Source organism: Salvia hispanica, chromosome 4, assembly GCF_023119035.1.
Source record: "Salvia hispanica cultivar TCC Black 2014 chromosome 4, UniMelb_Shisp_WGS_1.0, whole genome shotgun sequence".
NCBI lineage: Eukaryota > Viridiplantae > Streptophyta > Magnoliopsida > Lamiales > Lamiaceae > Salvia > Salvia hispanica.
In genome coordinates this window covers 40703770-40718403 of record NC_062968.1, presented here as the reverse complement: position 1 = coordinate 40718403, position 14634 = coordinate 40703770, and positions in this window count along the sequence as shown.

The window sequence follows — 14634 nt, the reverse complement described above, 5'->3', positions numbered from 1 at the left end:
AGTAGTAAGTCAGTTAGTAGGAAATTATGTGTTCATACATAACTGGTGAATAGAAAGCAAAGCCCCTTAGTGAGAGTGATTGAAGAGAGAATGCATGTCAACTTTGATGCCTTTTTCCTTAATAAATCAAAGTCGGTTTGGATGAAGTAAGGACGATAGAATATGCCTCGACTAATCTAGCTGTGAAGCCCTTCATAAAAGTGAGTTATAAGCCTTAAACACTTCATACTAACACAAAATGAGAGGGCTACCACTTGATGCTTAGGGAAAGAACTTAGAAGAAGAAAATTTTTGGTGATAGAAGTAACCTCTCGGGCCTAGGGGAAGGGTACTGGAGGTATAAGCTGGACGAAGTCCAGGGTAAAAAAGTAAATAAATAAATAAAAAAAAAATAAAAAAAATATATATAATTTGGAGTTATAAGCTGGACGAAGTCCAGGGAGGTATAAGCTGGACGAAGTCCAGGGTGGAAGGAGAAAATTATAATAAGAGCTAAGGCAGGAGAACTATCTGACCCGAGGCATCAGTGGTATAGCATATAAAGAGCGAACGATCCTAACATCCCTGGTGAGGAATGAGTGATCGAGCGAATCCAACAATTAGTGAAGTTAGGGGCTATCTTGACAAACTGACAAGCCGATTAGATAGAAGAAGGGAAGGGGAAGATTCGGAGACTGTAGGTTCTTGAATTGACCTTAATCTTGTGGGGATGGCTGCTAGAAAGTAAACCAGTTTATGTGTTTATGTGTTAATATGTGTTTTTATCTGTTTTCTTTGTCTAAGTCCTTAGCGTCTAGGTCTAGTAGTTTGAGTCTTTTTCTTCGTTGGTTTTAGTAGAGTCGGTTAAGGGGAAACCATGCATTGAAACTTGCCTTATTCCTTTCTCTTGTCTTTATACTTGAGGACAAGTATGGTTTAAGTGTGAGCAGTTTGATAAGGCTCGTTTCATGCATCGGTTTAGGGTAAAAATCTGTGCATTTGGGGCGCTAATGTGCGTTATATAAGTTCAGGTGCGTAGTAAATCTGCCGGACCCAGGAGTTGCTGTTACCTGACCAGGCAAATGCAAAAGAGATGGAATTGAAGTGAAAATCAGAAGTCGTCGCCCGGACCTGGGAGAATTAGAAGCTGGCGGCAGGAACAGAATAGAGCATGAGCAGATTCCTTTTTAAGAGTCTTATTCAAGGGCAAAAGCGTCAAATTACCAGAGGGATGCCCTAGGGATCAGAGCCTCACCTATATAAAGAGCTAAACCTTGAAGAACAAGGAGGCTCCTCGCTCACTTTTGAAGGCTCTAGTTCCATTTCCTTAGTTCCACACTTCAAAAATTCTCATTTCACTTGCTGCGCACTTGGAGATGGGGTGATTCCGGCTACCGTGGTGGTTCATCGTCGTTATTTTGCTGCTGTGTAACACCGCCTTGTGAAGGCGAAGAAACAATATTTATTTTGCTTTGTTTAGTTTGTTTTCGGTTTTAAGTACTCGTTCGTTTTAGTTTCGTAACTCTTAGTTGTTGACTTGGATCTACTGGATTTGAACCTATCTCTGCATTTATGGAAGTTTACCTTTGCTTTTGTTGGATTTTGTTCGGTCGAGCTTGTTCGGTTGTTTTTATTTTGCGTTGTTGAATTATTGTTGGAATATTCGGAGCTGAGATTTGTTTATTGGTTGCTGGAGGCTGTGGATTTTTGTATGGAGTTGTTTGGATTTGTTGAGTTATGTTGGATTTGAGTTGGAGTTTGGCAGATCTGGTGTTTCTGTTTACGTTTCTGCATGATCATGGCTATTTACGTTCTGTTTCTCCATTTCTTAGGTCCAGTAGCGTAGGTCTGTTAGTTGCGACTTTAATTTCTCGTTTTTAGTTTGGATCCGAAGTTTACTCTGTTTTCATGATGTTAAATGCTCTGTTTTCTCTGTTATTCTCATTTGATTCCTGAAGAAGATGATGTTTGGTGGTAGTTAGAATCGGATCTGCTTTATGTTAGCACCTTTCTGCAAGACCTTTTACTTTTCTGCATGTACTTCTGCTTTTCAGCTGCTTTTCCAGACCCTGGTCGTTTAAGGAAATTGGTCCCCACTGTTTGTTTCTCCTTTGTTTGTCTAAATTAGGAAAGTCTGCCTAGTTACTTAACTCCAGTTGTTTTTTTTAATTCTCAAATATTTCATTTCTTAAAGTCATGCATGTTCCGTACGTTCTTGTTTCTTAGACCCAGTAGGTAGAGTAAAGTAGTTTAAGTCTCTCAGACCCAGTAGTTTTAGTACTCAACCCATAATTTGCGTGGCAGCAGCCAACCCCTTTCTTTTCCAAAACATCCTCAAATGCAGTTTCGTAGCACCTTCATCCTCGTGGGATCGATCCTTTACTTCCCTGTGCTAGTTGTAGTATAGTGGGTTGAGGTTTTGAGGGAATAGAGTGCATCCAACGACCCCTTTCTGATAGTTCCACGGTTTTCTAGCCTTAGAAGTCTAGTCGAATCCTTTGGACCTGTTAGATCGCGTGATATCATACCGCACCTGCACTGCACTCGTTAAAGCTCTAGTACTCTCACTAGCAAAATAAAAAATCATCAACGTTTAATGAAGGATTATAAGAAAATACTAAAACAGAAACGTCAAAACACACGGATATTACCTTTATTATCTGCAAAATAAGAAATGGTTAATATAAACAACGTTATTCGGATTAAAAGAAAATAAGAAGAATAAGAGAGATACAAAAGAAACAATAAGAGAGTAGAGAGAGAAATAAGAACTTGTAGCAAAAGCATTGTTTGCAATGACAACTGGTATTGAAAGACCGATAAGTCTGGTTAACACGCTGTGTGCACAGAAAGAATATAACAGGTTTCCTTGGTCCAGCAAATCCAGTAGATCACGCGGTCTAGGAACTCGTTGGTCGTCGGAAAATCCTGGTCGTCGGACACACAGAGCACTCTTTCAAAAACCCTCAACCACTTTACTAAACCTAGCATAGGGAAGTAGGGATCGATCCCACAGAGATGGATGCGTAACAATCATGTTCAAGGATTGGGAATTGTTTTTGGGGTTGGCTGCTGCCATGCATTTTTCGGGTTGAGGAAAATAAACTTAACTTGGGAATTTAAACTGCTACGCTAACAGCTAGACCTAGGCGAAACAACAAAGCATGCATGAAAAATAAACCGAACAATCACTGGGTCTAAGAAACCACTCTAATTACCAATGGTTCGGACAAGCATCCAGCAGCCCCTTGAACCGGGACCAATAAGAACTCAGAGACTCATCGTATTCCTGCTTGCACTCCTGAATCTCCTTCTTCAAGGCATTCGTCTTGTTGGACGGAAAAAAGTAATCCAAAAACTCTAGTTTAAAGTCCTTCCATGTGTTGATCGAGTCCGGTGAGAGCCTTAGCAGCCAAGTATTCGCCTCCCCTTTGAGAGCAAAGGGGATTGCTCGAAGACGGTAGTCCTCCTCCGTCGCCTCGTTGGGTCACTTTTGAATGCTGCATAGTTTACTGAACTCGTTCAAAAATTCATAAGGGCACTCATTCCTTCGTCCAGAGAACGTGGGTAGAACTCCGAGTACATTAGTTTTGATATCGATCGACCTCCGGCGCGGGTTTGAGACTATAGCATGGGCGGGTTCACCGTCGATATGTGCGGTGAGTGAACCTATCTCCGGATCGGGGTCCACTACGTGCGCCATATTCACGTCCCCCTCTTCCTCAGTCTCGGATTGCTATGTTTCGGTGGACGACTTCGGGTCCTCTTCTCCCGATGAGTTCCACTCCTTCTCACTTTCTGATTCGAACGGAAATGGGTCTCTCGTCCTTAAACCTGACCTGGTGGTGATGGTAGACGTAGATTCCTTGACTCGCCACTTGTATTGGCCACTCCCCGACCCAGATGAGCTCGCCCAACTTCCAGAATGGAAGCCTGCATTCATAAACTGTCAAACAGAAAGAAAATAACAGAAATTAAAATATTTACACCAAATCCTTAAACGCAATAACAATAAACGCCATCCTTCCCTGGCAACGGCGCCATTTGAAAGACCGATAAGTCTGGTTAACACGCTGTGTCCAGCAAATCCAATAGATCACGCGGTTTAGGAACTCGTTGGTCGTCGGAAAATCCTGGTCGTCGGACACACAGAGCACTCTTTCAAAAACCCTCAACCACTTTACTAAACCTAGCATAGGGAAGTAGGGATCGATCCCACAGAGATGGATGCGTAACAATCATGTTCAAGGATTGGGAATTGTTTTTGGGGTTGGCTGCTGCCACGCATTTTTCGGGTTGAGGAAAATAAACTTAACTTGGGAATTTAAACTGCTACGCTAACAGCTAGACCTAGGCGAAACAACAAAGCATGCATGAAAAATAAACCGAACAATCACTGGGTCTAAGAAACCACTCTAATTACCAATGGTTCGGACAAGCATCCAGCAGCTCCTTGAACCGGGACCAATAAATCCACTCCGGATCCAAGCGTCCGACACAAACTCCAGCCAAAAGAAACATTTCACAACTTCAGATTTAACCAACAACCGCCAATCAATCAACAACACCACAGATCTACCACCAAATTCCCAGATCGAGCACCACAGCAGCAAAAACAGAGATCAACATATAACTTGTCAAAATAAACTCTCAACAGCAGGATCTACGTAAATCAACTTGAAATATCACAGATAAACGCAAACTAACAGAAGTGAATAGATAATCAGTAACATCAACAGCCAAATCGACTCCCAAAAGTGAAGTTCGACCGTAAGAGTGCAAAACAAACTGAAAATAAAGAGATTGTATCTTCGCCCTCACTTGGACGGTGTTACGACTGAAATTTCTGAAGAACGAACCCCTCTTGAACCGAAACTACCCCAGATCTCCCATTTCCCAAGTGTGTGTTGTGTGTGAGCTAAGAGTGAGCAAAAAAAAGTGATGATTTGTGTGTTGCATGCTCTTCTATTTATAGGCATTGAAGTGGGGCCCAACAAGGTATAGATGGACTTTGTTGCCCTCAGCTATTGACTCCCTGGTTCAAGCCTTCTTTCTCCTTAGATTCTGCTCATTCCTACTTCATTCCTTCGCTAGACTGTTTCCTTTAGCATCTCCTTGATCTAGCGATTCTGTCACACACCTGGCTTAGAAACCGTGTTAGACCCAGCAAAATGTAACGCTTTTCACCATATAACCGATGCATGAAATTAGCCTTATCAAACTGCTCACACTTAAATCATACTTGTCCTCAAGTATAAAGACAAGAAAAAGAATAAGGCGAATTTCAAGCAAGGTTAGCCCCTGACCGACTCTTTAGACTCTAGAGAGATTCCTAGACCTAGACACAATTTAAAACTTAAACTGTTAAAGAAAATCATACAAACACATAAACACATAAACACATATGCATGAGCTAGCTTCAACTTTTAGGCAACCGTCCCCACAAGATTAAGGTCAATCCAACATGTTGCACTCCTCCAAATAGGCCATTTCCCTTCCTCTACCTAGCCAATCTGTCAGTTCGTCAAGATAGCCTTTTACTTACCCAATTGTTGGATTCACTCGATCACTCATTCCTCACCAGGGATGTTAGGATCGATTCCTCCATCCTTTTCTTTTTTTTATATATATATTTTTTTATTTTCTCCTCTTTTTTTTACCTCTGGACTTTGTCCAGCTTATTCCTCCATTTTCCTCCTCTCTTCTGGACTTCGTCCAGCTTATAACACCTTACCCTGGACTTCGTCCAGCTTATACCTTCATAACCCAATTCCCCTATTTTTCTCCTTCACAACTCTTCTCCCTAAGCATTCAGTGGCGGCCCTTAAACATGTGTTAGCTCGAAGTTATTTAAGGCTTATAACTCGCTATTATAGTAGGGCTTCACAACTAAGTAAGTAAAGGCATCCTCCATCGTTCTCGCTTCACTCAAATTGACTTGGCTTATTAAAGGAAAAAGCTTCTAAGTTGAAATGCCTCCTATTTTCAATTATTTTTACTAAGGGGATCATGCCGTATTATATTCATTGGCTCATGCGACACAACAAAACTTAGACCTAAAGACTCTCTTATCATGCAGACAAATTCATGCATTGACTCATCTCCGCCTCCCACTTCACTCAAGCTTGTCCCCAAGCCATCGTCGTGAAGGGGGAAAACAGAGAAATCAATGCAAAACAACAACAGTTAATATAAAAACAAAAACTTCTCACACTTAGACCAAGCATTGGGCTAAGTGGGAGAAAAACACAATAAAACAGAAAATACAAACTTCTCACACTTAGACCACGCAGTGGGCTAAGTGGGAGAAGACACAGACAATTACAAAACAACAAAAATAAAAAAAATAAAAAATAAAAAAAAATAGATAACTGAAAGCAAGAAAATTAAAAGTTACTTGATCATGGGGGGGTGATTCACTTCTGGGGCTGGCTCCCTCGAGAGCCAGACTGGGGTGGGATTCCGGGTCGGGTCATTTTCACTTTCTTCTTTGCTGGATGCTCCAGCTCTTCCTCTTCCTGTTCGGGTACTGGCTTCTTCACTAGAGACTTTGATTTGGTTGGGGCTGACGCTTGCTTGGGAACGGGTGGGGAGACCAACTGCTTGAGCGATTGCTGCGGTCGCTTGACGGAGGGACTGCTCTGGATGGGCTGCTTGACCTCACTAGTGGACCTAGGAGTTACCTTCGACTAGGTCAAGGGGAGTGTCTGCTGCAACCACTTCAACATATTCATTGAAAGCTCCACCGCTTCCGTCATCCGCTCATTTTGTTTGGCGCACTTCACCGCCAAATCTGCAATATTGCCCCTCAGGGTCTTCACTTCCTCCCGATTCCCGTTCAATTCCTTTCTGATCCCACCAAGTTTCTTCATCATTTCCTTCCTCATCAACTGCATCTCCTTCCTCACATCCTGGACTTGCTTACGTAGCTCTTCAACCTCTTCACTTGGCATGGCTTCCTCGGTTTCCTCAGGCTCCGCTTTTACCTTGTCTCCTAACGAGTAGAAGAGGGTCTTGGCGCCATGAGTTTGTAGCAACTCCTTGTTGAAAACATAATCAACACTGAACACCTCCGGGGGGTCGCACATGACTATCAAGGGAGCGGCCTTGGCAATCTTCATTTCTATGTTTCGTTGGAGGTAGGCGCCGAGGAGGTGGCAGGTATACATATGACGCGCAGGGTTGCTCGCCATTTGGTGGCATGCCTGAGCCAGCCAATAACCTAGGTGCACCTTCACGCCTTTCGCCATGCACCATGTGAAGTAAAGGTCGGTACTTGTAAGAGCTGAATTAGCGGTTCACATCAAGTTGTAGCTGATAAACGTCTGAGCAGAGTGGAGGATTCGGTCTTCGATGTGAGAGGCTTTGGAGTAGCTGGACTTAAACATTCCCTCCTTGGGGTGAGTGATCAGTTCCCAGGCCATTTGCACTTTGAAACCCGGCGTATTCTTCGGCACACCGATCATCCTCTCATTCCATGCCCCCTCCTCATCCTCGGCTTGGGTGAACAATCCCATTCGCAGAGACCATTCCCGGATGCTCATCTCATATTCGTCATTAAAAAGCCTGAATGTTATTGAATCCGCGTCAAGATCAGTGGTGTTTTTTAATCGAAAGGTGGAGAAAAACTCCCTTGCTAGATCCACTGGCACCCTCTCCTGGCTGTGCTGTAGTAACCACTCAAATCCTATCGAATAGATACAAGCGCGGAATTCCTTGTCACATGCAATCATTTTAAGCTCCCTTGAGCTGTACTGCTTCCCAGACTTGGCCATCTTCCCGGCGCTACATCTTTCCTTGTACACTATGGTCCTCTTTTGATCGTCGAACTGCCTCATCTCCTCTAGCAGCTCTTTAGTCAGCCAGACTTCCGGACATCCTGGAATAGGCTCTTCTTCAGCTTCTTCAGATTCATAGTCGGGCTCAGGGGTAGGCTCCTCTTGTTCCTCGACAGAGGGATCCTCGGTCACTGGGGAAAGGGTCTCCTCAACCTCCTTGACGGAGGGAGCTTTCCTTGACCGAGTAGATGAGGTCGCCGCCGCCTTTCCTTTTCTCGCCCTTTCCTTGGCCAAGCGGTGTTCCTCTGTCTCTGCATCATCAGGAACTAAATCATCAACTTCATCGAGCAGACTCCTCCTGGTTCGTCTTCTTTCTGCCCTTTCGTCTATCTTGGGTTCATCTTCCTCCTGGTCATCCACCAGGTCCACAATCAAGTTCAGCCCTCCCTTGGCGGGCTCCGGTACTCCAGTCGCAGGTAGATCTGTTTCTTCCATCAAATTTTCCGGGGTTTCCCCCTCATTTTCCACTATCGGGGTTACCCCCTCAATATAAATGAGGTTCTCCCCCCAGACACCACTTGGGGTCGCCCCCTTTTCCATGAGTTCAGGGGTCGCACCCCTGAAATCAGTTGGGGTCTCATCCCCCTCAATATAAATGGGGTTCCCCCCTCAGCAACATCCTTCACAATAGGGGTTTCCCCCTCAATCGTACTGTCCACAATAGGGGTTTCCCCCTCCACAACTTCATCTAAAACAGGGGTTTCCCCCTCACCATCTTCCTTACCCTCAGAACTAGGGTTCTCGTCACCTTGCTTCTCTGTCTCCACCTCTGTTCCGCTGTTCGATGGTCTACCACCCTCCGGCCGTTCGTGCACCGCCTCTCCTTTCTCCGCCTCCTGTGAAGCTGTTTCTGCATGTTGAGATCCAGAATCTTGCGGCCTTGCTTCACGAAGATCCGCCGGTTGTGCAGCCGAATCTGCCGGAATCGTCAGTGGTGGTATGACCGGCACGGACGTCATTAGGCTAGCGGAGAACAGGGCGTATACTTTCTTTGCTTTCTCGACGCTCCCCAATTTTTGCGTCAATTCTGCCAACAGGGTTGGGTCGTACACGGTTTGCTGCGAACTTCCGGTGAGTTGGGTCGAATCCATCACTGTAGATCTGAAATTAGACAAAAACTGGGTCGAATTTTTGGTTAGGGTTTGTATTCTAGAGAGAGAATGAAAGTAGAGAGAAGGGAGAGTAAATTCAGATATTTCGTCGATTTGGGATTATTGGAGAGAGAGAAGCGACGGTTGCTTTTCTGATGAAAGGATGGTGCGGTTGCAGGCATGATGTAAGCAACCGTACAACTCCCATAAATATCGGTAGATTTTGAAATTCAAATTATCTCCATCCCTCCTTGACCTCTTCCTCCAAGCTTTCCTTGACTTCTTCCTTCAGATTCTTCTCTAGTTGATTCCCCTGACCATGACCCTAAAAAAAATTTGAAGTTTCCAGACTCCCAGGGCAAGGTTAGAGTATAAAGTATCGGTTTCCTTCGGAGTCTAGTGCTTCAAAAATATTTTTGGATTTTCTTTAGTTTGAAAAACAATTAAGCTATTTACACACTTCTTTAGAGTATTCTCGAGATTCCCTGGTTCAGTTTGTATTTTCAAAAATGTCAAACTACTTCCTGACCCAGGAATTCATCGAGAATACCTCCTCGTCCGTCTAGGCGATAGTAGAGAGTGTGTGTAGTGGAACTTCGTCCACCACACACAACTCGGAATTATCCCTATAGACTTTCACTCTATGACCATTGACAAGAAAAGGGACAGAGTTAGAAGCACTTCCCTGGATCTCCCCTGCTCCGTTTGCGCGGATGCTGACGATTATATATGGGTTGATCCATTTAGACTTCAATTTCCCTGGCATTAGCTTGAGCCGGGATTGGAAAAGGAGCACCTTCTGTCCCACATGAAGTTCCTTGACCCGGAGATTCTTGTCATGCCATAACTTCGTCCTTTCTTTGTACCACATGGCAGACTCAAATGACTCCAGCCGAAGTTCCTCCAATTCTTGTAATTGTAACTTCCTCTCTTCTTCGCAAGCTATAGGTTTCATGTTCAACTCTTTCACTTGCCCAGTCGCCCTGTGCTCAATACCAACAGGTAAGTGGCACATCTTGCCAAACACAAGCCTGTAAGGCGACATTCCAATAGGCGTTTTGAAGGCAGTTCTGTAGGCCCACAATGCGTCACCGAGCCTCTTGCTCCAGTCCTTCCTTGACGGATTAACTGTTTTCTCCAATATCGCCTTGATCTCGCGATTAGAAATCTCTGCTTGGCCATTAGACTGAGGGTGGTACGGAGTCGACACTCTATGGTGAACACCATATTTCTTCATCAGAGCCTCGATGGTGCGATTACAGAAATGAGTTCCTTGATCCGAGACGATGGCCCGAGGAACTCCATATCTGTTGAAAATATTGGCCTTCAAAAATTTTGCCACCTCCTTCGATTCGCATGTTGTGGTGGCCTTAGCTTCTATCCACTTAGACACATAGTCTACTGCAACCAATATATAAGTGTTCCCACAAGATGATGGGAACGGTCCCATGAATGTCCATCCCCCACACATTAAAAATTTCGCACACGATCACCGGGACCTGAGGCATCTCGTCCCTCCTTGAAATTCCCCCCGTCTGTTGGCACCTCTCGCAACATTGGCAGAACTCAAAGGCATCCCTATTTAACGTCAGCCAATAAAAACCGCTGTCCAGAACCTTCCTTGCTGTCTTCCTTGGTCCATTAACCTCGGCTTAGACTCTTTCTTAGCCAGTAAGTACTTTATTGTTGCGTGATCTGTGAAGACTATAACCCTCGACCCAAGGAGGTAGGGTCAGAATTTTTCAAACGAGTATACGACAGCCAACATTTCCTTCTCGGTGGTGTCATAATTCTTCTGAGCCTGATTCAGCGTTTTGGAAGCATAGAAGATCAACTAGCTTTTTCCATCAATTTTCTGTCCTAGGACAGCTCCCACAGCATAATCACTCGCGTCACACATTATCTCGAAAGGATGGTTCCAGTCTGGCGCCCTGATAATTGGTGCTGACACTAACCTGTCCTTAAGCAACTGGAATACCTTTTTGCATCCTTCGTCAAAGACGAATTCCACATCATTGTGTAACAAACGAGTGAGTGGTTGCGCGATTTTTGCGAAATCCTTGATAAACCTCCTATAAAACCTTGCATGACCTAGGAAGCCTCTCACCTCTTTTTGGTTCGTAGGGTATGGTAACTTTAATATCACATCTACCTTTGCTTTGTCTACTTGTATCCCTCTCTCAGAAACCACGTGATCCAGGACAATGCCTTCAGACACCATGAAATGGCATTTCTCGAAATTCAATACTAAATGCTTCTCTTGGCATCTCTGTAACACTAGATCAAGGCTGGCTAAACAAGTATCAAATGAATTCCCGTATACGGTGAAATCGTCCATGAATATCTCAATGCATACTTCCAACAGATCCGAAAAAATGCTCATCATACACCGCTGGAAAGTTCCCGGTGCATTGCACAATCCAAACGACATTCTTCGGTATGCATAAGTACCAAAAGGGCATGTGAACGTGGTTTTCCCTTGGTCCTCTGGATTAACGTAGATTTGGAAATAGCCACAGTATCCATCAAGGAAACAAAAGTACTGCTTGCCAGCCAGTCTTTCTAGCATCTGATCAATGAAAGGTAGAGGAAAATGATCCTTCTTTGTGGCTTCGTTCAGCTTCCTGTAGTCGATGCACATCCCCCACCCCGTCACTAGTCTGGTGGGCACCAGCTCATTCTTTTCATTCTTAACAACCTGTATTCCAGATTTTTTTGGTACCATATGGACAGGACTGACCCACTCGTTGTCCGGAATGGAGTAGATGATCCCTAGAGCAAACAATTTTAACACCTCCTTTAGGACCTCCTCTCGCATGTTCGGATTCAGTTTCCGTTGTGCATCTTGATGAGCCTTCGCACCTTCTTCCAGACGAATATGGTGCATACAAAGATCCGGACTTACTCCTACCAAATCTGAGAGAGTCCACCCTATTGCTTTCCTGTTCCTTTTGATGACTTCCAACAACCCCTTCTCTTGCTCCTTGGTCAGGTTACTGTTGACTATTACCGGGAATGTCTCATTCTCCTCCAAGTAAGCGTACTTGAGGCCTGGTGGAAGCGTCTTCAGTTCCTTCTTTGTTCCATTCGTCTCCTGGGGCAAGGGATTTTTGTCTGCAATTTCTGGTAATGCCTCCTTCCCAGACCCAGGAGAATTCTCCAGACTAGCCACGTGAGCCAATCCCTTAGATTTGGCTGACTCGGGACTTCTGAAAAACTCCATAATGGCCTCCGTGAGTTCCTCATCTGTCAATTCTGTTGTGTTCATTGCTGCACACCATCCTACAACTTCTCTGTCAATTGAATGGCTCAACTCCGAGTTGTCAATTTGTTCCTGCATCAATTCCGTCTCAAGATATTCTTGGACCAGGAAGTTAATAACATCAATAGCATAGAGGTTCTCAACATCTAAAGGCCTTTTCATCCCCTCGTCTATGCTAAAAGTATATTTTTCCCCATTATAATCCAAGCAAATCGTTCCATCAAAGACATCGATAATGGTCTTAGCGGTGCGCAAAAATGGTCTCCCTAAAAGTACACCACTAGACTCAGCAGACTCATTATCATTCATCTTGATCACATAAAAATCAGCAGGATATAGAAAATCATGCACCTTGACTATAACATTTTCCAACACACCTTCAGGACAAATGCAAGTTCTATCTGCTAACTAGATCACTACCTTGGTAGCAACCATCCTCACTCAAGTCAATTTATTATAGATCGAAAGCGGTAAAACATTAATGGACGCCCGTAGATCGCACATAGCATGCTCGACCTTGATGTCCCCTAGAGAGATGGGTAATGTGAACATACCTGGGTCAGTACATTTTGAGGGCATCCTCCTCTTTTGTATCACAGCAGACACATTCTCCCCGATCACAATTTTTCCGTCTGGCTTGGTCTTCCCTGCAATGAATTCTTTGATGAACTTCCTGAAAGCAGGCATTTTTAGGGCTTCCAAGAATGGCAGGTTGATTTCCAACTTGCTAAAAATCTCCATGAGATCCTCTGCATCATCTTTTTTTTTCTTTGCTTCCCCTCGGTACGGAAATAGCTTTGGTCGCTTTAATGCATTGGTGGAAGTCCCAGCCTGGGTTTCATCAACTCCCTTGTTTCATTCCTTGCTCACTTTTTCAGGTTCTGGGTCTAGGAAGAATGGGTCTCTTGGTCGAGGTTGGGATCCCCCTAAATCTCCCTTCTGGAGGTCATCCTGAACAAGGATTTCCCTGGGTTTAGAGCTATCCCCTTGATGCATCTGAATCTTTTTTCCTTCACTAGCCTGCATAGGCACCTCCTCGTCAATTTCCAACGTCGGTCCTTCATAACCCCGCCCAGATCTCAAGGTAATTTGACTAATGTTTGCCCGGTCCGGTGGTTTGACAGTGGCAGGAAGTTTCCCTTCATTTTCCCGCATCTCATTCAAGGAAACTGCGATCTGGGACAGTTGCTTCGCCATCATATCCATGGCGGCTTTATGTTCGGACTGAGCGTCTTGCAATTTGTGCACCACGTCATTGTTGGAGTGCAGGTTATTCTGCATGAACTGCTGTGAATTCACTAGGTCGTGGACCATGTCATCCAAACTCCTCTGTGGCCTGGAGTTGAATTGACTAGAATTTGGTCCTTGACCTTGGTTCTGACGATAGTTTCCTTGATGATTGTTGTATTGGTAGCTAGACCCTTGATTCCCCTGGTGGTTGTTGTACGGGTTACTAGACCCTTGATTCCCTTGATGATTTGGTTGGGAATTCTGGTAGTTCCCTTGGTTGTTTCTCTGATGAGGTGGCACGTAGGAGCTCCCTGGATTGTTCTGATTCCTATTTCCCCAATTAGTATGGTCCTGATTCCTGTACCCCAGTTGCAATTTCTCTTCTTGACTTTTCCCTGACCAGTTGGACTGCCTCTCCGGAGGGTGTGTATAATTCGTGAGCTGAAGTGGGGGTGGCTGACCTTGATCATGGTCAGTCCACCTAAAGTTTGGGTGAGTCCTCCATGGAGCATCCCTCTGTCTTCCTTGGTTCCAACTTCCGTCGGGATTCCAACTTCCCATAGAATTTGCTTAAGCTTGGCACTCCCCTTCACAAGGCTGACTGTAATACGGCTGAAGTTGCCTTTCCTCTGGATCAGGGGGTTTCTCAATTTCTACTGGAGCATGCGGATTGTATATCTCAATTGCATTCAGCAAAGCTTTCTCCAGTTTATCAATCCTATCTTCCACCTTCTTGTCATCTTGTTCCATTAGAGCATTGGCTGATCCTCTCCTCAATATGCTCCGCGGGTTATCATAGGCCTTCTTCGCCTCGATCAGCCTTCCCAAAGTTTCCCTAGCTTCACTTGCTTTATTCTTGGTAAAATTTCCCCCGCTCGAGGAATTCATCAAGTCCTTCGATTCAGGATTTGCACCTTCGTAGAACAGATAGTAGGTCTCCGATTCTATCATCCTGTGGTTCGGACAAGCATCCAGCAGCCCCTTGAACCGGGACCAATAAGAACTCAAAGACTCATCGTATTCCTGCTTGCACTCCTGAATCTCCTTCTTCAAGGCATTCGTCTTGTTGGACGGAAAAAAGTAATCCAAAAACTCTAGTTTAAAGTCCTTCCATGTGTTGATCGAGTCCGGTGAGAGCCTTAGCAGCCAAGTATTCGCCTCCCCTTTGAGAGCAAAGGGGATTGCTCGAAGACGGTAGTCCTCCTCCGTCGCCTCGTTGGGTCACTTTTGAATG